This window comes from Bubalus bubalis, chromosome 7 (genome assembly GCF_019923935.1).
Source record: "Bubalus bubalis isolate 160015118507 breed Murrah chromosome 7, NDDB_SH_1, whole genome shotgun sequence".
NCBI lineage: Eukaryota > Metazoa > Chordata > Mammalia > Artiodactyla > Bovidae > Bubalus > Bubalus bubalis.
The window spans coordinates 110,016,799-110,043,361 of NC_059163.1; the positions used below are offsets into that span (position 1 = coordinate 110,016,799).

The following is a 26,563-nucleotide window of genomic DNA, read 5'->3' on the forward strand; positions in this document are numbered from 1 at the left end:
GCTTTCTCAATAGTCAGACCCCTTCATGGCTTTAGATCATCTGGTTTTTGTCCTGCCAAGGCTACTTGATGAGTTGAGTAGCCATTGTTCTTGTTCAGATTTTGTCATACATATATTCTCCAGAAAAGATGCTTGGAAGGAGACACATGCTTTCTCTGAAACCATGAGAGTATGTTATATATTCCAAATAAAAAGGGAAATGAATGAGACAATATAACTTATAAAAATAATTTACAGAAACACCCAGAGGATGTATGTTTTTAAAAAATCCACTTTCTTGCTTAGATCCTAATTAAGGAGTCAGTATGTTGAGTATGGCCTCGAGATTTGGAATATAGTTTGTTTGTTTGTTTGTTTTACCTTTAAAGAATGAAAGGTTCTAAGGAAGTTTACTTATGTCATTTAGATAGTAGATTATACTACTTAGGGAGACTATAAATATTATCATAAAACATTTTGTGAGTTTTTAAATAACATGGAATTATACAGAATGTTAACACTTGAAGAGGAAAAATTGTTTAGCAATGCCCCAGGTAAATATCTGCAGAAGGGCATGGCAACCCACTCCAATATTCTTGCCTGGAGAATCCCTATGGACACAGGAGCCTGGTGGGCTACAGTCCACAGGGTCGCAAAGAGTTGGACATGACTGAGTGACTAAGCACAGGTAAATATACCATTTTGTCTTTCTACAGTGTGATAGGCTATAGTTTTCAAAAAGTAAAAAAAAAAATATGAAAATAAAAAAGAAAATATATTTCACCAAAATAAATATATGTTGAAGGTTTTATTATTATTAATAATATCATAAAAATGAGAATCACTAAGCTGGTAAGACTGGTTCAAAGGAGAATTTGAGGAATAAAGATTTATAGAAACAGTGAGTCACAGGACTTCTGAAATGAATTGGCTAATAGACATAAAACCAGTTAATATTTTACTAGTCAAGGAACTGTAACCTTTGGAATTATGTTTTATTTGTTGTTCAGTGGCTAAGTTGTGTCCGACTCTTTGTCACCCCATGGACTGCAACATGCCAGGCTTCTCTGTCCCTTACTATCTTGGAGTTTGCTCAGACTCATGTCCATTGAGTTGGTGATGTCATCCAACCATCTCATCCTCTGTGGCCCGCTTCTCCTCCTGCCCTCAGTCTTTCCCAGCATCAGGATCTTTTCAAATGAGTTGAACCTGTGCATCAGGTGGCCAAAGTATTGGAGCTTCAGCATCAGTCCTTCCAGTGAATATTCAGGGGTGATTTCCTTTAGGATTGACTGGTTGACCTCCTTGCTGTCAAAGGGACTCTCAAGAGTCTTCTCCAGCACCACAGTTCAAAAGCATCAATTTGGCTCTCGGCCTTCTCTCTGTCCAGCTCTCACATCCGTACATGACTGCTGGGCTATATGACCATGACTATATGGTCCTTTGACAGAAAAGTGAGGTCTTCTGCTTTTTAATATGTTGTCTAGGTTTGTCATAGCTTTTCTTCCAAGGAGCAAGCATCTTTTAATTTCATGCCTGCAGTTGCAATCCACAGTGATTTTAGAACCCAAGAAAATAAAGTGTCACTGTTCCCATTTTTTCCCCATTCATTTGCTATAAAGTAATGGGGCCAGATGTCTTGATCTTAGTTTTTTGAATGTTGAGCTTAAAGCCAGCTTTTTCACTCTCCTCTGTCAGCTTCATTAAGAGGCTCTTTAGTTACTCTTTGCTTGGTGCCATTAGGGTGGTGTCATATGCATATCTTAGGTTGATATTTCTCCTAGCAATCTTGATTCCAGTTTGTGATTCATCCAACCTGGCATTTCACATTACGTATAAGCAGGGTGACAATATACAACCTTGACGTACTGCTTTCCCAGTTTTGAACCAGTTCATTGTTCCATGTCCGCGTCTAACTGTTGATTCTTGACCTGCATATAGGTTTCTCAGCAGGCACGTAAGGTAGTCTGGTATTCCTATCTCTTGAAGAATTTTCCACAGTTTGTTGTGATCCACAAGTTGAACGCTTTAGCATAGTCACTGAAGCAGAAGTAGATATATTTCTGGAGTTCTCTTGCTTTTTCTATGATCCAGTGGATGTTGGCAATTTGATCTCTGGTTCCTCTGCCTTTTCTAAATCCAGCTTGTACATCTGGAAGTTCTCAGTTCATGTACTGTTGAAGTCTAGCTTGAAGAATTTTGAGCATTGCCTTGCTAGCATGTGAAATGAGTGCATTTGTATGGTAGTTTGAACATTCTTTGGCATTGCCTTTCTTTCAGATTATGTTTTCTACAGTACAAAAATCTACATTTTACAACTCAAGGTATTTGAGCTTGAATCAAATAGTTCATCCCAATCTAATACAGATATTTTCTTTTAGATATTTTAATAATCATTGGTGGGCTTGTTAAAAATAATATTTAAAGGACACATAGTAATAATCCTTTCTTTATTCTTGTTTTTAATTTTATCATGTGTGCAAATACTATTAAAACTTAACAATTGACATCATTTAGGTCCAAAAACTCCTCTAAAAAAGCATTCTATTTATAAAATTTATGGGAAAAAAAAGCATTCTAGTCTATGATATGTATACATGCTTGCTTGTGTGTGTGTTTACACATATATTTGTGTATGTGTATATTAACAAAACTAAACATGATAAGAAACTAATTAATTAATTTTATAGCAGGTGGTATGCTCTTATTGATTTGTTCAGTTGCTCAGTCATGTCTGACTCTTTGCAATCCCATGGGCTGCAGCACGCAAGGCTTCCCTGTCCTTCACCATATCCTGGAGCTGGCTCAAAGTCATGTCCATTGAATCAGTGATACCATCTAACCATCTCGTCCTCTGTCGTCACCTTCACCTCCTGCCATCAATCTTTCCAACCATCAGGGTCTTTTCTAATAAGTCAGCCCTTCGCATCAGGTGGCCTAAGTATTGGAACTTCTGCATCAGTCCTTCCAGTGAATATTCAGGATTGATCTTCTGGCAGTCCAAGAGCCTCTCAACATTGTTTCTCCATATATTTGCCACGAAGTGATGGGACTAGATGCCATGATCTTTGTTTATCAAATTCTGAGTTTTAAGCCAACTTTTTCACTCTCCTCTTTCATTTTCATCAAGAGGCTCTTAGTTCCTCTTTGTTTTCTGTGATAAGCGTGGTGTCATCTGCATATCTGAGGTTATTGATATTTCTCCCAGCAATCTTGATTCCAGTTTGTGCTTCATCCAGCTCGGCATTTTGCATGATGTCCTCTGCATATACATTAAATAAGCAGGGTGACAACACACAGCCTCGACGTACTCTTTTCCCAGTTTGGAACTGGTCCATTGTTCTATGTCTGTTTCTAACTTTTGCTTCTTGGTCTGTTTACAGGTTTCTCATGTGGCAGGTAAGGTGGTCTGGTATTCCCATCTCTTTCAGAATTTTCCACAGCTTGTTGTGATCCACACAGTCAAGGGCTTTAGCATAGTCAGTGAAGCAGAAATAGATGTTTTTCTAGAATTCTCTTGTTTTTCTGTGATCCAGTGGACATTTGCAATTTGATCTCTGGTTCTGCTGCCTTTTCTAAATCTAGCTTGAACATCTGGAAGTTCTCAGTTCATGTACTGTTGTAGCCTAGCTTGAAGAATTTTGAGCATTATTTTGCTAGTGTGTGAGATGAATGCAATTGTGTGGTAGTTTGAATATTCTTTGACATTGCCTTTATTTGGGATTGGAATGAAAACTGACCTTTTCCAGTCCTGTGGCCACTGCTGAGTTTTCCAAATTTGCTGGCATATTGAGTGAAGCATTTTCACAGCATTATCTTTTAGGATTTGAAAAAAGCTCAGCTGGAATTCCATCACCTCCACCAGCTTTGTTCCTAGTGATGCTTCCTAAGGCCCACTTGACTTTGCATTCCAGGATGTCTGGCTCTAGGTGAGTGATCACACCATATGGTTTTCAGGGTCATTAAGATCTTCTTTGTATGATTCTTCTGTGTGTTCTTGTCACTGCTTCTTGATATGGTATGCTTTAAAGGGAGTTAATAGGAGAAGTAAACACTATGCTTTGTGTTCAATGTTTTTTCTTTTTGCAAACACCTCTGTAGAAGTCTGTTAGAAGATATTAGTTTCTGAGGAATGTGGCAGGATTTAAAGTTAAATCCAGAGGGAAGGAGAGACTTAGGAGTAGCTGGTAATAGAGAGGTTTTTTTTTTTTTTTTTTTCCCCTTCAACATTTCTTGAACTTGTGTTTGAATTATAGTTCTGTAAGTTCCCACCCAACTGTTCTGTTTTCAATGTTCTGCTGAGATACACAGGGATAAAACTGTTAATGAATTCTGCTAAAGTTTTAATGGTTTAGAAGGTACAAATATTTTTCCATTTGCTTGAATTCCAACCATGAAAGTAAGCACTGACTGAGAGTTTTAACACAAATAACTCCCTAGTATGCAGCATGCTTAAATGTGCATCCACACACTTCCAGGCTTGCTTTGCGGGGCAGTGTGGCCTGTTACTTCAGAGCACAGTTTCTGGAGCTAGGCTTCCTGGTTCCATGTCCTACACACTGAGAGAACTGGGATACGTTTGTTACGTCTGTAGAGTGGACTTCATCCTAGCACCTACCTCCTATGGTAAAGTCCCTAATAAGTATTAGCAAGTGGTTAACCAGTCATGCTGCAGTCCATGTGGTTGCAAAGAGTCAGACATGACTGAATGGCTGAACAACAACAAATCTTTAGAAATATATATTAGCTATTATTAATACCTAGTCTACAATTTCATTCTGTTGTCAAGACACTCTCGGTTTAAACTTTGTTTATACTCCTTCATGTTTTGTAATTCTGAAAGGCCACTGTATTAGTATGTACTCTAAGTTGGTAGGTACTTTCTTTCTTTATCCAGAACACTAAACTGCTGTGAGAGTCCCATAGATAACACCAGGAATATAAAATGCACCATCTGTAATGAGATTTGGGAGCTTCTTCTGGAGAAGGAAATGACAACCCACTCCAGTATTCTTGCATGGAAAATCCCATGGATGGAAGAGCCTGGTAGGCTACAGTCCACGGGGTCGCAAAGAGTCGGACACAACTGAGCAACCTCACTTCACTTCCGCAAGGGAATAAGGCTAAGGAGTGAGGTGGTTCTCACTGCCTTGGGATATAGAGTCCCAAGGATTAAGGCTTTTCTAGAAGTGTGTGCTCTCGGAAAAGCTGCTTATCTTTTCTCCTTGTCCAGAGGAAAAAATTCCTTTCTCAAAGTAGTCTTACCAGACAATGCAGAGGTAAAATTTTGCAGCAGTGGATTAAGAAAATGTTAGTCTTAATCTCTGCATATTACCTGAAGAGCTTATTTTTAAAATTAAAATTTCTGTTGGTTCTTCCTCGAAGATTCTGATTCAGTAGTTAAAGGACAAAGCCTGGGGCTCGGTATTTGTAATAAGGACTTCAAATGTTACCCATTTGTAGTGATGTTAATGTTCTATATTTAGCTGTACATAAAAGGTAAATAAAAATATGTAAAACCATAATGTCACACAATATGTATTTAACATAAAACAAATTGTGTTATCTTTTTGGGGTGATTGTATCTCTTCTTACTTGGATCTGAATCCTAATTTCTGTTACAAATCACTGAGGGATTCCTATTTTAAAACAATTAAATTGAGTTAATTTTTCAGTAATTCAGATTTTCTGTTTCCTCTGCTGGTGTTTTATACACATTAATTTATTCTTTTTTTTTTTTTTTAACTTATTTGGCATTGTTTTCTGGGCACTGGGCAAAGAACTAACTGTAGAAGGTGCATGCATGCGTGCATGCTGAGTTACTTCAGTTGTATCCGACTCTTTGTGACCCCATGGGTTGTAGCCCACCAGGCTCCTCTGTCCATTGAATTCTCCAGGCAAGAATACTGGAGTGGGTTACCATGCCCTCCTCCAAGGGATCTTCCCGACCCAGGATCAAACCCTGGTCTCCTGCATCTCCTGCATTGGCAGGTGGGTTCTTTACCTTTATTGCCACCTGGCAACTGTAGAAGGTAATGTTGAGTATAATGTTATCCCTCCTCTCGGAAACCTACACCCCAACAGAGGACATCAGCCTATACCAATAATTTTGAAACAGGCAGTTTCTACTGAGCTACCTCTGTGGGAAAAATATTTAGGGGTACACACAGGAGAGAGATTAGCTCCGAGAGAGGATATCATGGAAGAATTCATATAAGAGGTATGATTGCTCATTTGATGAATACTTTCAAAGCAAGTACTGGGTGCCTACACTGTTCTGGGATGTATAAGGAATACTTTTAGGTTACCTTTCTCAGATCCCTTCTCTTCTAGTGGGCATGTGACCTGGCCTTAGAAAAAATTAAGAAAATTGGTGAGGAAAGTGAAGCAGTTTTTAACACTCAATTTGTATGCTTTTGCTTGTGTTTTTATTTTAATGCAGCACAATGTAATAAGACATTCTCCAAAGTATAGGAATGGTTATGCTCTGCTTTGCATCCCTATAGCCAGCAGCCAGGATCTCCCATCACTGCACTAAGTGGGGAAGGCCCCTCTACGTAGATGTGAATCTCTTGGTGACTAATCAGTTATCAGTTTGCGTCTTGTCTCCCTAAGCTTTCACACCTTAGAGAGTGATACAGTGTAAATATAACTTTAGCATTTTGATTGCAACAAGCAACTGATTCCTATTTCTTTACTAGCTCAGCTGAAATCAGAAAAGTGCATTACAGGTTATAAAATAGGTGTAAAATTCATAATGACCTCTTATAAAAAAAGTGCAGAAATAAGATTAAGCCCATTCCGGAGACCTTTTTGAGTACATCTGTATATCGGAAAATTTGGCTGAGAAGCAACGTGTTTCTCAATACATTTTTTTTCTCTTTTGATAATGAAGAACTAAAAATACTTAAAGGTGCCGAACAGCAATGTGTCTCCAGTGATCCTCTCTTAATTAATGTGGTGATCTATGTAGAGAAAAGGGACAATCACAAGAGTCCCTTAATAATTATCTAGCCAAGAACTTCAGGTAATTATAGCAGGGAGATTTTAAAGACACAAAACATTCTGTAAAAATTTGACCTCTCATTTTGATTCACGCATTTTATTTAAAAATAATATTTTCTTTCATGCTGATGTCTAAGCTTCACAAAGTCAGCCTAATGTCAGATGGATCCTAGGAAATCAAAATGTTGCTGACTTCACAATTGGAGGATTTTGATATAGTAAACCAGCCTTTTAAAAATCCTATAGTGAGAGTAAGAGGACTGAATGAAAAAAAAAATCAAGACATTTTCAAGTAGAAATAAACAGAGAAATGTGGAGTAGCATAATAAAATATATTCAAAAGAAGAAGTATTAACTCTTGGCAAAGAAAAAAATAGTCTCAGACAATGATATGTTCCATTTGTAAAGATGATCGTTAATTAGTGGTCTTGCTGGAGGGAACACTGGAGAAAATGCTGAACCATCACATTCATGAATATTAAAACAACCCATTAGCCACACTTCCCTTTTGCTTAATTTCACAACTGATAGTCCAAATAATACTCAGTTTTCCTCCATTGTAATTAAAAAAAAAAAAAAAACTTAAGCCATCAGTTGAGTTTCTGGACTTTATAATTTCAGTCAGCCAGAAAATGCATAAAATAATTTCTTGTTAAAAGCCAGTTTGCCTTCATGATCTTTCTAAATCTTAAAAAAAATCTCCCATCAGTCCTCTCTCTAACTTGAATAATGACAGTGTTTTCTGAAAATGATAAACTCTCTCTCCTTGGTTTGCCTCAAGATAGAGTGTATAAACCGTCCTTAGAGATTGAGCTCTCAATTCTAAATTGTCCTTTGTGATACCAACCAAGGACACTGCTTTATATTCAGTGGCCACAGTATGAAGCACAGCCAGGCAGCGCTGAATTTTCTAACACCTTCTGTTCTTTTTAAAATGACTGAGATATAAATTAGACTATAAGTAGAAAAGTGCATAGATGCTATATTTCCAACATGTCTTTGTTCCCTGAATTATTTCCCTGTTGTGAAATCTTTTTTTTTCCAGGTGCCTTGCACTCCATGGTGTTGTGTATTCACAGGCACCAAGGCGGTTGTCTCACCTGCCAGAAATAGCTGTGAAATTAAAAAGAGTCCCAGAGGAGAGAGGTGTACTTAACACCTGAGGTTGAATAGCTGAGAGTAGAAGTGGGATGTCAGTTATGGAGCGATTTAGGGGTAATGCATATACAGGTTCATCATTCAATAATTTATGGAAATAATTTCTGTTCTGAACGTGATTCAAAGTAACCCACGTCAATCTGGACTGATAATTAATCCATTCAATACGTATTGTGCTTGGCCATGAAGAACGTAAAATTGAAGGACTAAGCTTTCACGTTTAGATATGTGGTAAAAACTTGTTTTATATCACCTCTGTGTAACTAGTGGGTATGTGGGTTTTGAAGGTCTTATTTTACAGGTGTGCAGGTGAAATACAGATTAGATAATCTATCAAATTACCTTATCAGCTATACATTGAAAATGGCTTCGAGAAGTTTCTTAACTAGTGACAATTGTATTATATCAGTCTGTATTTTCCCTGAAGTAAAATGCTTGTATCTATCTTTTGTGAGAAACATTGATGTGTCAATAGTTAATCCTTCTGGTTTTCACACCTGCCTCAAGGATTTCTGTCAATTCCTTTGATGTGCCTATGTCCCCTGTCCCAGGGGCAGTGGGAATGGTGGGCAGGAGCCACTTTTATCTGTTTACGCAGAGACGTTTTTAAAGTTTTTTTTACTAAAAATAGTTATTTTATACGTTATAATAATTACTATATGATGATGATAAAAAGGTTTAAAATGATTACATTGTCAGTTCTGGGCAGGAATTTTTCTGCTGTGATAACCATTAGTCTAGGAGACGCTCCAACCTGCTATTTTCTGAGCATAAGCACATGACAACACCAATACAGTTCTACTTTTGTTTTATTTGGAACATCCAGTGGCTTTCAAATATTCCTTTTGCCTAGGAAAACATTCAAGAGAGGCAGATTTTCTTTTCCAGGGAAGGTTTGCTGAGTCTGTTAGGAAAGTAAACTGTGGGCACTGGCTCTTCTGCTCCAGTGGACTTTCTGATAAAACCATCTTGTACTGCCTGTGTCTTGGTTTCCACAGGGACGGGATGCATGGTACTCTACACCAGATTATGGTTTGAGATGTGAAAAAAAGGGATAGGAGAGTCACATCAAAAAAGACTGCCAGCACTTTAAAAGGTTAGGGTGAAAGAGAAATAGTTCCCTAGACTTATAATTCAGAGCTATCAAATTAATCAAAGTCTAGAGGAATCTAGAATGAGGGTAAGCAAAACAATAAAAGTTTGTTTAGAAGAAAATGATGTTTCTCTGGCTACTGCTTTTATTATGAGGAATGAAGTCATTTGTCTCTGACTTAGGACTCTTGTGTCTTTGGCCAGCATTCATAGAGCTATGGCAGGATAACTTGTTGGCTTGTAGGTAGGATAAAATGAGTTATCACAGTTAGTAAACAACAGTTGCTAAATTATGTCCAATCAACTTCTACAGTAGCTCACAACAGCAATCCCTTTGCTCTGTTTTCACTCCCTTCTGCTAGTCATATCATCCCCTCTCTCTGGATTATTGCTGTGAGTGCTCCCCTACAAATGATCCATGCATTTCTGGTCCCCTTCCTTCCAAACTGTTCTGTGCATCATTGCCAGTACATTTCTGCTCAAACATAATGCATACCATACAACTTTTCTAGGCGATACACAGAACAGTTCTTCGGGCTTTCTCTGTGTTTGTTTTTAGTAGATATTCATTTATTTATTTATTTGCTGTCCTGGGTCTTTGTTGCTGCTTGTGAGCTTTCTCTGGTTCCCACAAGTCGGGGCTACTATTCATTGTGGTGAGCAGGCTTCTCACTGTGGTGGCTTCTCTTGTGGAGCACAGGCTCTAGGGTGCAGGTAGCTGGGTGGGTGGGCTCAATAGTTGTGTTGCTCGGGCTTAGTTGTCCCACAGCATGTGGAATCTTCCTGGACCAGGGATTGAACCCATGTTGCCTGTATTGGCAGGCAGATTCTTTACCACTGGAGCACCAGGAAAGTCCACACAGAAGTATTCTCTGTTTAAACCCCAGTGAGTAACCATCATAGTACTCCTCCACCTCCATACCCGTGCTCCAGTCAGCCAAAACCACTTCTCTGTCACTGTGTTTATTCCATGATGTGTCCTCTCCCTGAAGTTGCTAGTCTGACAAAAACATTCAGATCCAGTTCTAATGATGTTTCATTTAACCAGAAGTCATCACAACTCATTCTGAACATTTTATTGTTACCTTTCTTCTGCCCTTTTATCACATTTACTACCTTGTGTTTTACCAGCTTTTATGTATCTTTTAGTTATTTATCTAGACTTGAGGTTGCTTGAGGTAAACCATTGTACATTCTATGATTCCTGATATATGTACTATGCATAATTATGTTTATTAGATTTATACTGCTAATTATTTCCTTTTGATTAATTGAATAGGTTAATATTGGCAATATGATTGCATGTTTGATATTTGGTAATATAACACAAAACATAGAACTTCTATCTGAATTAAGCTGTAAAGAAACATTTTCTGTGTCATAGTTTTTATCAAATTTGGAGGTGCTCATTGATAAATAATATGATAAAAATCATCATTATTAGGTCAGATCTCAATACAGAACAACTTTAATTCTAAACTTGCCTTCCAAAATGTTAGACATTTTAAAAATGTATGGCACATTTTTGGAAGCAAGTCACACTGTTCCCAAGTCATTGTGATTATACAGGGACTGTCATAAATACAGTCCCTGACTTGTGATGATTCAGCTTAGGATTGTTTTCACTCTCTGATGGTGTGACAGTGATACTCATTCAGTAAAAACCATACTTTGAATTTTAATGTTTTCTAAGACTAACAATATGTGGTACAATACACCCTCATGATACTGGGCAGTGACAGCTGTCAGTCAGCCATGCAGTCATGGGGTGAACAAACAATCCACCACCACTCTATAGCCATACACCCATTCCACTTCTTACTTTCATGAGAACATCAATAAATTACATGAGATATTCTATACTTTATTATAAAATAGGCTTTGTGTTAGATGATTTTGCCATAGGCTATAGGCTGATTTAGCTATAGGCTAAAGTAATTGGTCTGAGCACATATAAGCATCTGAATGCAGAGTTGCAAACAATAGCAAGGAGAGATAAGAAAGCCTTCCTCAGCAATCAATGCAAAGAAATAGAGGAAAACAACAGAATGGGAAAGACTAGAGATCTCTTCAAGAAAATTAGAGATACCAAGGGAATATTTCATGCAAAGATGGGCTTGATAAAGGGAAGAAATGGTATGGACCTAACAGAAGCAGAAGATACTAAGAAGAGATGGCTAGAATGCACAGAAGAATTGTACAGAAAAGATCTTCACAACCAACATAATCACAATGGTATGATCACTTACCTAGAGCCAGACATCCTGGAATGTGAAGTCAAGTGGGCCTTAGAAAGCATCACTATGAACAAAGCTAGTGCAGGTGATGGAATTGCAGTTGAGCTATTTCAAATCCTGAAAGATGATGCTGTGAAAGGGCTGCACTCAATATGCCAGCAAATTTGGAAAAGTCAGCAGTGGCCACAGGACTGGAAAAGGTCAGTTTTCATTCCAAGCCCAAAGAAAGGCAATGCCAAAGAATGCTCAAACTACTGCACAGTTGCACTCATCTCACACACTAGTAAAGTAATGCTCAAAATTCTCCAAGCCAGGCTTCAGCAATACGTGAACCATGAACTTGCAGATGTTCAAGCTGGTTTTAGAAAAGGCAGAGGAACCAGAGATCAAATTGCCAACGTCCGGTGGATCATCAAAAAAGCAGGAGAGTTCCATAAAAACATCTATTTCTGCTTTATTGACTATGCCAAAGCCTTTGACTGTGTGGATCACAAGAAACTGTGGAAAATTCTGAAAGAGATGGGAATACCAGACCACCTGACCTGCCTCTTGAGAAACCTATATGCAGGTCAGGAAGCAACAGTTAGAACTGGACATGGAACAACAGACTGGTTCCAAATAAGAAAAGGAGTACATCAAGGCTGTATATTGTCACCCTGCTTATTTAACTTCTATGCAGAGTACATCATGAGAAATGCTGGGCTGGAAGAAGCACAAGCTGCAATCAAGATTGCCAGGAGAAATATCAATCACCTCAGATATGCAGATGACACCACCCTTATGGCAGAAAGTGAAGAGGAACTAAAAAGCCTCTTGTTGAAAGTGAAAAAGGAGAGTGAAAAAGTTGGCTTAAAGCTCAACATTCAGAAAATGAAGATCATGGCATCTGGTCCCATCACTTCATGGGAAATAGATGGGGAAACAGTGGAAACAGTTTCAGACTTTATTTTTCTAGGCTCCAAAATCACTGCAGATGGTGACTGCAGCCATGAAATTAAAAGACGCTTAATCCCTGTGAAAGGTTGTTGTTGAATCACGAGAAGACACCGGGATTCTTGGCCCCCAGAGGAGAAGAATTCAATCCGGGGCTAGAGATGAGGCTTGATCACTCAGAGCTTTTGTGTAATAAAGTTTTATTAAAGTATAAAGGAGATAGAGAAAGCTTCTGACATAGGCATCAGAAGGGGGCAGAAAGAGTACCCACTTGCTAATGTTAGCAATGAAGTTATATACTCTCCAATGAATCCAAAGAATGTCTGGAGGTTGAAAAGACCTCATCAGACCTACTCCCATAATTTACATTTTAAGATAACAGAATTAGCCAGAAGGTTTAATCCAAAGACTGTCCTCAGGCAGGATACATTATTGTTATATAATCTTAAGGAATGTAGAGAAAGAAAAAAAGTTTGTCCTTTCTTCCTCCTTGAGAATTCCAGACCCCTCTCTCCTTGGGGACCCCTAGACTCCCTATCAACCTGCCTAGGAAATAACTCTCTCACTTGGAAGGAAAGTTATGACCAATCTAGACAGCATATTGAAAAGCAGAGACATTACTTTGCCAACAAATGTCCGTCTAGTCAAGGCTATGGTTTTTCCAGTGGTCATGTATGGATGTGAGAGTTGGACTGTGAAGAAAGCTGAGTGCCGAAGAATTGATGGTTTTGAACTGTGGTGTTGGAGAAGACTCTTGAGAGTCCCTTGGACTGCAAGGAGACCCAACCAGTCCATTCTGAAGGAGATCAGCCCTGGGATTTCTTTGGAAGTAATGATGCTGAAGCTGAAACTCCAGTACTTTGGCCACCTCATGTGAAGAGTTGACTCATTGGAAAAGACTCTGATGCTGGAAGGGATTGAGGGCAGGAGGAGAAGGGGTCAAGAGAGGATGAGATGGCTGGATGGCATCACTGACTCGATGGATGTGAGTTTGAGTGAACTCCGGGAGTTGGTGATGGACAGGGAGGCCTGTCATGCTGCAATTCATATAATCGCAAAGAATTGGACATGACTGAGCGACTGAACTGAACTGAACTGAGGCTAAGTTATGATGTTAGGTAGGTTACTTGTATTAAATGCATTTTAAACTTAGGTTTTCAACTTACATAGGGTATTGGGATGTAAATACATTTTAAGTCAAGGAAGATCTGTAGTCATGTTACACTATTGGTATTTTCCATTTCTAAGATCTCAGTGCTGTATATTTCCCCCTGTGTTGTGTTTTTATGATGAGGTTATAATTGACTGATCTAGCAGTTTAGAGTTTCACAAGTACACTACTGCCCCTTTTGTGAGGTTGACCCAAGAGTCTGCAAAGGAAAAGTCAGGGCTTTTAAAATATAATGTGTTGTGCTTCAATTATGAAAAGCTAATTATTGCAAGGATAAGAGGTGCTTCTTTAACAACATTATAAATATCAAGAAAAGTATATTTATCTTCAAGTACAAATTCTGTGAATTTCTCATCCTTGATATTGTCTAAATATAACACTGCTTCTGCTTAAAAGTCTTCAGTTAAAAACAATTAGAACATTGTATTTGTAGCATCTACACTGATAGCTCTGTAGTTTTGCTTCTCATCTAAGTTCTAAGATGTACCCGTGATGTAACAGGTCCATCTATCATTTAGTACAAAAGCTTTCAGCTGTATCATAGGCAGCCAAAAGGAAAACAAAGAGGAGAGCCTGTGCACCAGTTTGAGCAAATAAAACACTGCAGTTCATTGGAGAGTCAAAGCCAACTAGTCAGTAAGATAAGGCAAAAGCTGTCATTTTTTTTAATTGGAGGATAATTGCTTTACAGTGTTTTGTTCTGCCATACATCAATATGAATCAGCCATAGGTATACGCATGTCCCCTCCCTTGTGAACCTCCCACCCCATCCCACCCCTCTAGGTGGTCCCAGAGCACCAGTTTGAGCTTCCTGCGTCATACAGCAAATTTCTTCTGGCCATCTATTTCACATATGGTAATATATAAGTTTCCATGTTACTCTGTCAATTCTTCCCATCGTCTCCTTCCCCCACTGTGTCCACAAGTTTGTGCTCTATAAGTGCATATCCATTGCAGCCCTGCAGATAGGTTCATCAATACTATCTTCTTGGATTCCATACATATGTGTTAATATATGATATTTGTTTTTCTCTTTCAGACTTACTTCACTCTGTATAATAGGTTCTAGGTTCATCTACATCATTAGAACTGACTCAGATACATTCCTTTTTATGGATAAGATATATTCCTTTGTATATATGTACCACATATTCTTTATCCATTCATCTGTCAATGGACATCTAGGTTGCTTCCATGTTCTAGCTATTGTAAATAGTGCTGCAATGAACAATGGGATACATGCATCTTTTTCAGTTTTGGTTTCCTCAGGGTCTGTGGATAGGAGTGGGGTTGCTGGGTCATATGGTGGTCTTATTCCCAGTTTTTTATGGAATCTCCACTGTCTTCCATAGTGGCTGTATCAATTTACATTCCCACCAGCGGTGCAAGAGTGTAACCTTTTCTCCACACCGTCTCCAGCATTTATTGTTTGTAGACTTTTTGATGAGGGCCATTCTAACTTGTGTGAAGTGATATTTCATTGTGGTTTTGATTTGCATTGCTCTAATAATGAGCAGTGTTGAGCATCTTTTCATGTGTTTGTTAGCCATTTGTATGTCTTCTTTGGAGAAACGTCTGTTTAGGTCTTTTTCCCGCTTTTTGATTGGGTTGTTTGTTTTTCTAGCATTGAGTTGTTTGAGCTGCTTGTATATTTTGGAAATTAATCCTTTGTTAGTTGTTTCATTTGTTATTATTTTCTCCCATTCTGAGGGTTGTCTTTTCACCTGCTTATAGTTTCCTTTGATGTGCAAAAGCTTTTAAGTTTAATCAGGTTCTACTTGTTTACTTTTATTTTTATTTCTGTTACTCTAGGAGCTGGGTCATAGAGGATCTTGCTTTGATTTATGTCATTGGGTGTTCTGCCTATGTTTTCCTCTAAGAGTTTTATAGTTTCTGGTCTTACATTTAGATCTTTAATCCATTTTGAGTTTATCTTTGTGTATGGTGTTAGGAAGTGTTCTAATTTCATTCTTTTACATGAAGCTTTCCATGTAAAAGAGGACATATTTATTAAAGAGGCTGTCTTTGCCCCATTGTATATTCTTGCCTCCTTTGTCAAAAATAAGATACCTGTAGGTGCATGGGTTTATTTCTGGGCTTTCTGTCTTGTTGCATTGCTCTATATTTCTGTTTTTGTGCCAGTACCATACTGTCTTGATGACAGTAGCTTTGTAGTATAATCTGAAGTCAGGAAGGTTGATTCCTCCAGCTCCATTCATCTTTCTCAAGACTGTTTTGGTTATTTAGGGTCTTTTGTGTTTCCATATGAATTGTGAAATTTTTTGTTCTAGTTCTGTGGAAAATGCCACTGGTAATTTGATAGGGATTGCATTGAGTCTATAGATTGCATTTGGTAGTATAGTCATTTTCACAATATTGATTCTTCCTACCCAGGAACATGGAATATCTCTCCATCTGTTTGTTTTATCTTTGATTTCTTTCATCAGTGTCTTATAATTTTCTGTGTACAGTTCTTTCGTCTCCTTAGGTAAGTTTATTCCTAGATATTTAATTCTTTTTGTTGCCATGTTGAATGGGATTGATTCCTTTATTTCCCTTTCTGATTTTTCATTGTTAGTATATAGAAATGCAAGTGATTTCTGTGTACTGATTTTGTATCCTGAAACTGTGCAATTCACTGATTAGCTCTAGTAATTTTCTGATACTATCTTTAGGGTTTTATGTGTATAGTATCATGTCATCTGCAGATAGTGAGAGCTTTACTTCTTTTCTGATCTGGATTCCTTTTATTTCCTTTTCTTCTCTGATTGCTGTAGCTAGGACTTCCAGAACTATGTTGGATAATAGTAGGGAAAGTGGACACCCTTGTCTTGTTCCTGATCTTAGGGGGAATGCTTTCAGTTATTCACCATTGAAAATAATGTATACTGTAGGCTTATCATATATGGCCTTTACTATGTTGAGGTAGGTTCTTTCTATGCCCATTTTTTGAAGAGTTTTAATCATAAATGGGTGCTGAATTTTGTCAAAGGCTGTTTCTTTATCTATTGAGATTATCATGTGCTTTTTATCTTTCAATCAATGAGATCCATCTCATCCAACGTATTATTTAAGACTTGTGTTTCCTTATTTTCTGTTTTGATAATCTGTCCATTGGTGTGAGTGGGGTGTTAAAGTCTCCTATTGTTATTGTGTTACTGTCAGTTTCTTCTTTTATGTCTGTTAGTGTTTGTCTTTTGTATTGAGGTGCTCCTATGTTGGATGAATAGATATTTACAATTGTTATGTCTTCCTCTTGGATTGATCCCTTGATCATTATGTAGTGTCCTTCCTACCTCTTGTAATCTTCTTTAAGGTCTATTTTGTCTGATATGAGGATTGCTACTCCAGCTTTCTTTTGCTTCCCATTTGCATGGAATATATTTTTCCATCCTCTCACTTTGTCTATATGTGTCTTTAGGTCTGAAGTGGGTTTCTTGAAAACAGTATATATATATATGTATGTATGTATGTGTGTATGTATATATATATATATATATATATATATATATATATATGGGTTTTGTTTTCACACCCATTCAGCCAGTCTGTGTCTTTTGGCTATAGCATTTAATCCATTTACATTTAAAGTAATTATTGATATATATGTTCCTATTGCCATTTTCTTAACTGTTTGGGGTTGATTTTGTAGATCTTTTTTCTTCTTTTGTATTTCTTCACTGTATAAGGCTGTTTAACATTTGTTGTAAGGCTGATTTGGTGGTTCTGGTTTCTCTTAACTTTTGCTTGTCTGAAAAGCTTTTTATTTCTCCATCAATTTTGAATGAGATCCTTGCCAGATACAGTTACCTTGGTTGCAGATTTTTCTCTTTCAGTACTTTAAATATATCCTGCCATTCCCTTCTGGCCTGCAGAGTTTCTGCTGAAAGATCAGCTGTTAAGCATATGAGGTTTCCCAATATGTTACTTGTTGCTTCTCCCTTGCTGTTTTTAATATTCTTGATTTGTGTTTAGTCTTTGTTAGTTTGATTAGTATGTGTCTTGGTGTGTTTCTCCTTGGGTTTATTCTGTATGGGACTCTTTGTGCCTCTTGGACTTGATCATTTCTTTTTCCATGTTTGGGAAATTTTCAACTATAATCTCTTCAAAAATTTTCTCATATCCTTTCTTTTTCTCTTTTTTTCTGGGACCCCTATAATTCAAATGTCAATGTGTTTGATATTGTCCCAGAAGTCTCTAAGACTATCCAAAGTTCTTTTCATTCTTTTTACTTTATTCTGCTCTTCAGAAGTTATTTCCACCATTTTATCTTCCATCTCACTGATTCATTCTTCTGCTTCAGATATTCTGCTATTGATTCCTTCTAGAATATTTTTAATTTCAGTAATTGTGCTGTTTTTCTCTGCGTGTGTATTCTTTAATTCTTCTAGGTCTTTGTTAATTGATTCTTGCATTTTCTCCACTTTGTTTTCAAGGTTTTTTATCATCTTTACTATCATTATTCTGAATTTTTTTTCAAGTAGTTTGCCTATTTCCTCTTCATTTATTTAGACTTCTGTGTTTCTAGTTTGTTCCTTCATTTGTGTAGTATTTCTCTGCCTTTTCTTTTCTTTCTTTCTTTTTTCTTTTAACTAACTGTGTTTGAGGTCTCTTTTCCAAGGTTTCAAGGAATTCTTTCTTCCTTTTGGTTTCCGTCCTCTTAAGTTTGGTCCAGTGGTTCGTGTAAGCTTTTTATAGGGTAAGATTTGTGCTGAGTTTTTGTTTGTTTGTTTTTCCTCTAACTGGCAAGGCCTAGTGAGGTGGTAATCCTGTCTGCTGATGATTGGGTTTCTATTTTTGTTTTGTTTATTGTTTAGACGAGGCCTCCTGCACAGGGTGCTACTGGTGGTTGGGTGATACTGGGTCTTGTAATCCAGTGGTTTCCTTTGTGTGAGTTCTCACTATTCGATACCCCCTAGGGTTAGTTCTCTGGTAGTCTAGGGTCTTGGAGTCAGTGCTCCCACTACAAAGGCTCAGGGCTTCATCTCGAGTTTTGCATGGGTCTATATATTCTTTTCTGCTGGTCAGGTACTCCTGTCCACTCTCAGCTGATGTTCTGCCTGTACTTCTGTGTCTGAGGTGTATTCCTGATGTATCCGTGGAGAGAGACGTACTCCACATCCACCTACTCCTCCACCATCTTGTCCTCTGAGAGAAAGTTGTTATGTTACCATCTTCTAGTTGAGACATCTACATTGCTGAAAATCTCACAGATAGAATTTGCCACTAGGTCAGTCTGCCACCACATCCCGTGCTCTTTGACGCATATTTTCTTTCTTGTGCTTCCAAATTACAAATAGTATATACACAGTTTCTGTTTCTCAGCAATTAATTAGAATTAGGAGTCATCCTCAGTAGATAGTCTTTGCAACACTCACACACATGCTTCTACCCACCCCACCTACTCCTTAAGGCCATCGAAACAGTTGCAGTACCTTAAATACAGAATATTCTGCATGTTCTTTGTTTTTTCTCCCTCTGATATATACTAATCGTGAGTTTCTACTAAAAAAAAAATTAAAAAAAAATAAAAGGGAGATATAAATGAACCAAATTGAGCAAGAATGTTTGAAAAAAATATAGAACTCTATTGAGTTACTGAGAGTTCAGTAATGTTATCCAGAAATAAAAGATGCTTTAAAAGTAATTAAAAGAACACAAATAAGCATTTAGTGCTTAATTAAAGGTAGAAAAAAGATAATATTAGACAAAATATAGGTTATTCATTGGCTGTGATGAATAAATCTTAATTTTCTCAATTCTCTTTGGAATAATACAGAATCAATCAATCAGTAAACATCATGACTAAGTGTAACATCTGCCCAGGGACTTATTGGATCATTACTTTTTATTATGAGAATGATAAATTATGCTGCTGCTATTGGTAGAGATGACCATTTCCAGTGCAAAACTAAGGAGGAGAAGCTCTGTGACCCAGGCAAAAGCTTTATTGTTGGTCAAAGGAGTGAAGAAAGAAACTCAGGTGATGTTTCAAACCATTTTGAAAACTGTAATTTCTGTGCCACATATTTAGGGGAAAAAATGAACAATTTTTTTCTGATGATATAGTCTATAAGAACCAGTGTAATGAAAAGGACTAAACTTGAAAAATGTTATGTATTGAATTCATAATAAGCTATTTTACCCTGTAACAAAAAGTTAATCAACTTAGTGTTTGCAGATGTCTGTGTAAATATACCACTCAGATATATATCAACAGTTCTTTGAGCCTCTAAACTTTTTTCCTAGTAGTGACAAATGTTTAAGTAATAGAGATAGTTCAGATATTTGTTCATAGAATATTTTACACTGCATCTTGAGAGTATTAATTTTTTTAAACTGAATTTTATCTTCTGTTTAACTTATCTTTTGTTTAACATTCTGCCTAACTTAATCTTTTAGTAAGATGCTTTTGCCAAGAAATTGCCTTGTAGCTGAGCTTGGGGCTTGGAGCTACATTACCAGTCTCTGTTCATTCACTGAAAAAATAAATAATTGTAGTAACCACCTGGAGTTGGTTTTTAAAATGAAATAATGCATGTGAAACCCTTGAAACACAACTAATACAGAGTAAAACTAAATAAACCTTAGCTGTTATTTCATGTAAGAGTACGATGGATAATTAAGCATTTAAGGATACTTCATTTGAATGGCCTTCAAAACATCTATTTCTGCTTTATTGACTATGCCAAAGCCTTTGACTGTGTGGGTCACAATAAACTGTGGAAAATTCTGAAAGAGATGGGAATACCAGACAACCGGACCTGCCTCTTGAGAAACCTATATGCAGGTCAGGAAGCAACAGTGAGAACTGGACATGGAACAACAGACTGGTTCCAAATTGGAAAAGGAGTATGTCAAGGCTGTACATTGTCACCCTGCTTATTTAACTTATATCCAGAGTACATCATGAGAAACGCTGGGCTGGAAGAAGCACAAGCTAGAATCAAGATTGCCAGGAGAAATATCAATAACGTCAGATATGCAGATGACACCACCTTTATGGCAGAAAGTGAAGAGGAACTAAAAAGCCTCCTGATGAAAGTGAAAGAGGGGAGTGAAAAAGTTGGCTTAAAGCTCAACATTCAGAAAACTAAGATCATGGCATCCGGTCCCATCACTTCATGGGAAATAGATGGGGAAACAGTGGAAACAGTGTCAGACTTTATTTTTCTGGGCTCCAAAATCACAGCAGATGGTGACTGCAGCCATGAAATTAAAAGACGCTTACTACTTGGAAGGAAAGTTATGACCAACCTAGATAACATATTTAAAAGCAAAGACATTACTTTGCCAACAAAGGTTCGTCTAGTCAAGGCTATGGTTTTTCCTGTGGTCATGTATGGATGTGAGACTTGGACTGTGAAGAAAGCTGAGCACTGAAGAATTGATGCTTTTAAACTGTGGTGTTGGAGAAGACTCTTGAGAGTCCCTTGGACTGCAAGGAGATCTACCCAGTCCATCCTAAAGGAGATCAGTCCTGGGTGTTCATTGGAAGGACTGATGCAGAAGCTGAAACTCTAATACTTTGGCCACCTGATGCGAAGAGCTGACTCATTAGAAAAGACTCTAATGCAGGAGGAGAAGGGGACGACAGAGGATGAGATGGCTGGATGGCATCACCAACTCGATGGACATTAGTTTGGGTAAACTCCCGGAGTTGGTGATGGACAGGGTGGCCTGGTGTGCTGTGATTCATGGGGTTGCAAAGAGTCAGACATGACTGAGCAACTGAACTGAGGATGTACACAACCCATTATCTTTCTTGATAATCGTCCAAGTCTTCTAAGTCTTGATAATCTTCTGTTTTATCTCATATTTGTTGAGACATGGATAGAGGAAGGTTTTTCTCAGTATCCAAAAGAAACGACCACACCTGATATGACAAATCTTAACAAGGGTAGAATTTACACAGTAGAGTAACTTCAGTACCTAATGCAATTGACCACTGTGTTTTGTGGGATTTGTTCCCTCCACATCCCCTGTTTTATATGCTAGACAAAAATATTCCAGCTTGAAAGCTGAGGTTCTCTTGAAGAATTTTCCTTCCAGATCTTGAAAACCCTTCACATCTGACAGGGATCTCTTCCCAGCATCATGGAGAATCGTGAAACCTCAGGCTGTCACCTGCACATGGCTGTATTGCATTCCTGCTCAGCCATTTATTTTTCATCTTTTCCTAGTGTCTTTTCTCTTAGATGAAGAAGACAGATGTTTACTCATTCTTTAAGATTCTCTTCCTGGGTTTCACATGCCCTGATCTTGAAGATCTTGGCTTTTCTTTCTGCCTCAGAGCCTTAGAGGTCCTATGCACCCTTATGTGTCTGAGCAGTTTGTTTTGCCTGAAGTATTTTCTCCCCTTCAGGTATTAAGACGAGTTTTCCACTTGTTTTTGAAAGCAAACACTTGAGCCTTGGTTTTTGATAGAAATTCCCTCTTTCTGAGGGGCCTTTCAGCATTCCCTAGGATCCCTAAGATATGAAAGCACACTCCGTATCTCAGTTCAGTTCAGTTCAGTCACTCAGTCATGTCTGACTCTTTGCGACCCCATGGACTACAGCGTGCCAGGCTTCCCTGTCCATCACCAACTCCCGAAGCTTGCTCAAACTCATGTGCATTGAGTTGGTGATGCCATCCAACTATCTCATTCTCTGTCATCCCCCTCTGCTCCTGCTTTCAATCTTTTCAAACATCAGGGTCATTTCCAAAGAGTCAGTTCTTTGCATCTGGTGGCCAAAGAGCTGGAGCTTCAGCTTTAGCATCAGTCCCTCATAGCTTAGCTGGTGAAGAATCCACCTGCAAGGCAGGAGACCCCTGTTCGATTCCTGGGCTGGGAAGATCCTCTGGAGAAGGGAAAGGCTACCCACTCCAGTATTCTGGCCTGGAGAATTCTATGGACTAAGTCCATGGGGTTGCAAACAGTCGGACATGACTGAGTAACTTTCACTTTCACTTTCCAATGAATATTCAGGACTAATTTCGTTTAGGATGGACTGGTTTGATCTCGTTGCAAACCAAGGGACTCTCAAGAGTCTTCTCCAACACCACAGTTCAAAAGCATCAATTCTTCGGTGCTCAGCTTTCTTTTTGGTCCAACTCTCACATCCATACATGACTACTGGAAAGACCATAGCTTTGACTATATGGCTGTTTGTCAGTAAAGTAATGTTTCTGATTTTTAATATGCTGTCTAGTTTGGTCATAGCTTTTCTTCCAAGGAACAAGCATATTTTAATTTCTTGGCTGCACTCATCATCTGCAGTGATTTTGGAGCCCAAGAAAGTAAAGTCTGTCTTTGTCTCCATTGTTTCCTCATCTATTTGCCATGAAGTGATGGGGCCAGATGCAATGATCTTAATTTCTTGAATGTTGAGTTTTCAGCCAGCTTTTTCAATATCCTCTTTCACTTTCATCAAGAGGCTCTTTAGTTCCTCTTTGCTTCTACCATAAGGGTGCTGTCATCTGCATATCTGAGGTTATTGATATTTCTCCCAGCAATCTTGATTCCAGCTTGTACTTAATCCAGGTCCAGCATTTCACATGATGTACTTTGCATGTAAGTTAAATAAGCAGGGTGACAATATACAGCCTTGACATACTCCTTTCCCAATTTGGAACCACTCTGTTGTTGCATGTCCAGTTCTAACTGTTGCTTCTTGACCTGCATGGAGAGGTTTCTCAAGAGCCAGATAAGGTGGCCTGATATTCCCGTCACTTGAAGAATTTTCCAGTTTGCTGTGATCCACACAGCCAAAGGCATTGGCATAGTCAGTAAAGCAGTAGATGTTTTTCTGGAATTCTCTTGCTTTTTTCTATGATCCAATGGATGTTGGCCATTTGATCTCTGGTTCCTTTTCTAAGTCCAGCTTGATCATCTGGAAGTTCTGAGATGAAGTACTATTGAAGCCTATCTTGAAGAATTTTGAGCATGACTTTGCTAGCACGTGAGATGAGTGCAATTGTGTGGCTGTTTAAACATTTGGCATTGCCTTTCTTTGGGATTGGAATGAAAACTGACCTTTTCCAGTCCTGTGGCCACTGCTGGGTTTTCCAAATTTGCTGGCATACTTAGTGCAGCACTTTCACAGCATCATCTTTTAGGATTTGAAGTAGCTCAGCTGGAATTCCATCACCTCCACTAGCTTTGTTCGTAGTGAGGCTTCTTAAAGCCAAAATCTACCCTCTCCACTGATTCCTCTTCTAGTTTCTAGTTTTAAGTGCATAAATATATGCTGCTCAGTCGTGTCCAACTCTTTGCGACCCTATGGACTGTAGCCCACCAGGCTTCTCTTTCCATGTAGTTTTCTAGGCAAGAAGACTGGAGTGGGTTGCTGTTTCCTTCTCCAGGGGATCTTCCCACTAGTTTTAAGACTTGCTGCCAAATATCAATGCATTTGCAAAGGTGAAAGGACTGGTTCCTTCTTAGCTCAGTAGAGGAGTTGATCTTCCTAAGGCTGACCCACTTTCATGTTGATGTCTTATTCAAGCACTTCCCAAGTGGAAGCTCTTCAAGAACTCTATCCATGCAGATTTAAGTAATAAGCAAATATAAATATATATTTAGACATAAAATATTTTATTAATGGAAGAAAAGGATTAATCTTTGGACCTGAAAACTGAAACTACATTATTCCCAGACTCCCTATTGTGTATTAGTATTTGCAGCTAGATCTATATCCACATAACATGAGAAAAGCTGGCAATTGTTGCTCTGCTGTGAAGTCGTATTAGGTGAGTCAGCTAATTACATGCCACTTTTATAAATATGGCAGTTTTACTAAGCTACTTGTTATGCTTACCAAGGATGAAGATTTAAGATAGAATACTACCTCTTTGCTATAGAAAGAAAATTTTCTTCTCAAAAATGGTTTCACACTGATTCCTGATTTATAGACCAATTAACAGACTAATTATTTTATAGTTTATGGCTGAATGTATTTAAAGCTGGATTCAGGATTACTGATAAAGAACACCCAAAGAATAGCACTAAAATAGATTTAATATGTTAGCTTTACTCTCTCCTCTCTCCCAAACCTTTTAAAAACAAACTAGTTTTCATTTCATCTGTTCCCTTTTTCTTTCTTTGTGAAAGGAGTGCCAAGACTAAAGAAAGAATTAGAAAAGCAAAAGGCAAGAAAATGAGTAATATGATAATATATAATCCAAAATAGAGCATGACCAAATTTTAAGTACTTATTTCAAAATCAGATTGGTTTCTCTAAAACTATTATTTATAATAGATTTGCATTTTTAATTTTATTTTTTAATTGAAGTATTACTGATTTACTATGTTGTGTTAATTTCTTCTGTACAGCAAAGTGATTCAGTTACATACATATATACTTTTTAAAATTGCATTTTCCATTATGGTTTATCCTAGAATACTGAATATAGTTTTCTGTGCTATACAATAGGACCTTGTTGTTTATCTATTCTATACATAACAGTTTGCATCCACTAACCCCAAAATCACGGTCCATCCCTCCCCACCTTCCCTTGGCACCCACAAGTCCTTTCTCTATGTCTGTGAGTCTGTTTCTGTTTCATCAATAGCTTCATTTGAACCATGTTTCAGATTCCATATATAAGTGATATCATGTGGCATTTGTATTTCTTCTTCTGCCTTAATTCAATTGATATGATAATCTCTAGTTGTATCCATGTTGCTGCAAATGGCATTATTTCATTCTTTTTATAGCTCAGTAGTATTCCATTATGTACATGAACCACATCTTCTTTATCCATTCATCTGTTGATGGACATTTAGGCTGTTTCCATGTGTTAGCTGTTGTGAATAGTTCTCTATGAACATAGGGGCACATATATCTTTTTGAATTATATTTGTGTCTGGATATATGCCCAGGAGTGGGATTGCTGGATCATATATTCTGTTTTTAATTTTCTGAGGAACCTCCTTACTGTTTTCCATAGTGGCTACACCAACTTCCATTCTCACCAATAATGTTAAGAGGGTTCCCTTTTCTCCACATCCTCTGTAGGATTTGTTATTTGGAGACTTTTTAATGATGGCCATTCTGACCGGTGTGAGGCACCTTGTTGTAGTTTTGATTTGCATTTCTCTAATAATTAGCTGTGTTGAGCATCTTTTCATGTTCTGTTGGTAAGCCGTACTACTTCTTTGGAGAAATGTCTATTTAGGACTTCTGCCCATTTTTTTTATTGGGTTTTTGTTGTTGTTGAGTTGTATGAGCTGTTTGTGTGTTTTGGAAATTAAGCCCTGTTTGTCACGTCATTTGCAAATATTTTCTCCCATTCTGCAGGTTGCCTTTTCATTTTTTTATGATTTCCTCTGCTACACAAAAACTTGACGTCTGATCAGGTCCCATTTGTTTTTGTTATTATTTCTATTTTCTTGGGAGATTGACCAAAGAAAATGTTGGTTCAGTTTATGTTAGAGAATGTTTTGCCTGTGATGTCTTCTAGGAGTTCTATAGTGTCTTGTCTTATATTTAAGTCTAAGTCACTTTGAGTTTATTTTTGTGCATGGTGTGACAGTGTGTACTGACTTCACTGATTTACATACAGCTGTCTAACTTAGCCAGCACCACTTGAAGAGAATGTCTTTTTCCCATTTTATATTCTTGCCTCTTTTATGTAATTTTAATTGACTGTGGGAGTGTAGGTTTATTTCTGGGCTCTCTATTCTGTTCCATTGATCCATATGTCTGTTTCTGTGCCAATAGCATGCTGCTTTGATTATTGTATCTCTGTAGTATTGTCTGAAGTCTGAGAGAGTTATACCTCCTGCTTTTCCTTTTTTCCTCAGGATTTCTTAGATTCTGGGTCTTTTATGGTTCCATATGAGTTGTAGGATTATTCTAGGTCTGTGAAAAATGCCATGGATAATTTGATAGGGTTTGCACTAAATCTATAGATTGCTTTGGGTAATATTGCTATTTTAACAATAATAATTTTTCCTATTGAAGAGCATGGGATATCTTCCCATTTCTTTGAATAATCTTTGATT

At 37.8% G+C, this 26,563-nt stretch overlaps 1 protein-coding gene across 1 annotated transcript in view; it reads left to right on the plus strand.

Moving 5' to 3' along the window:
* SNCA (synuclein alpha) overlaps window positions 1-26,563 on the plus strand; it is a 149,383-nt gene that overhangs the window by 107,809 nt on the left and 15,011 nt on the right. The gene's annotated exons all lie outside the window — the stretch shown is intronic.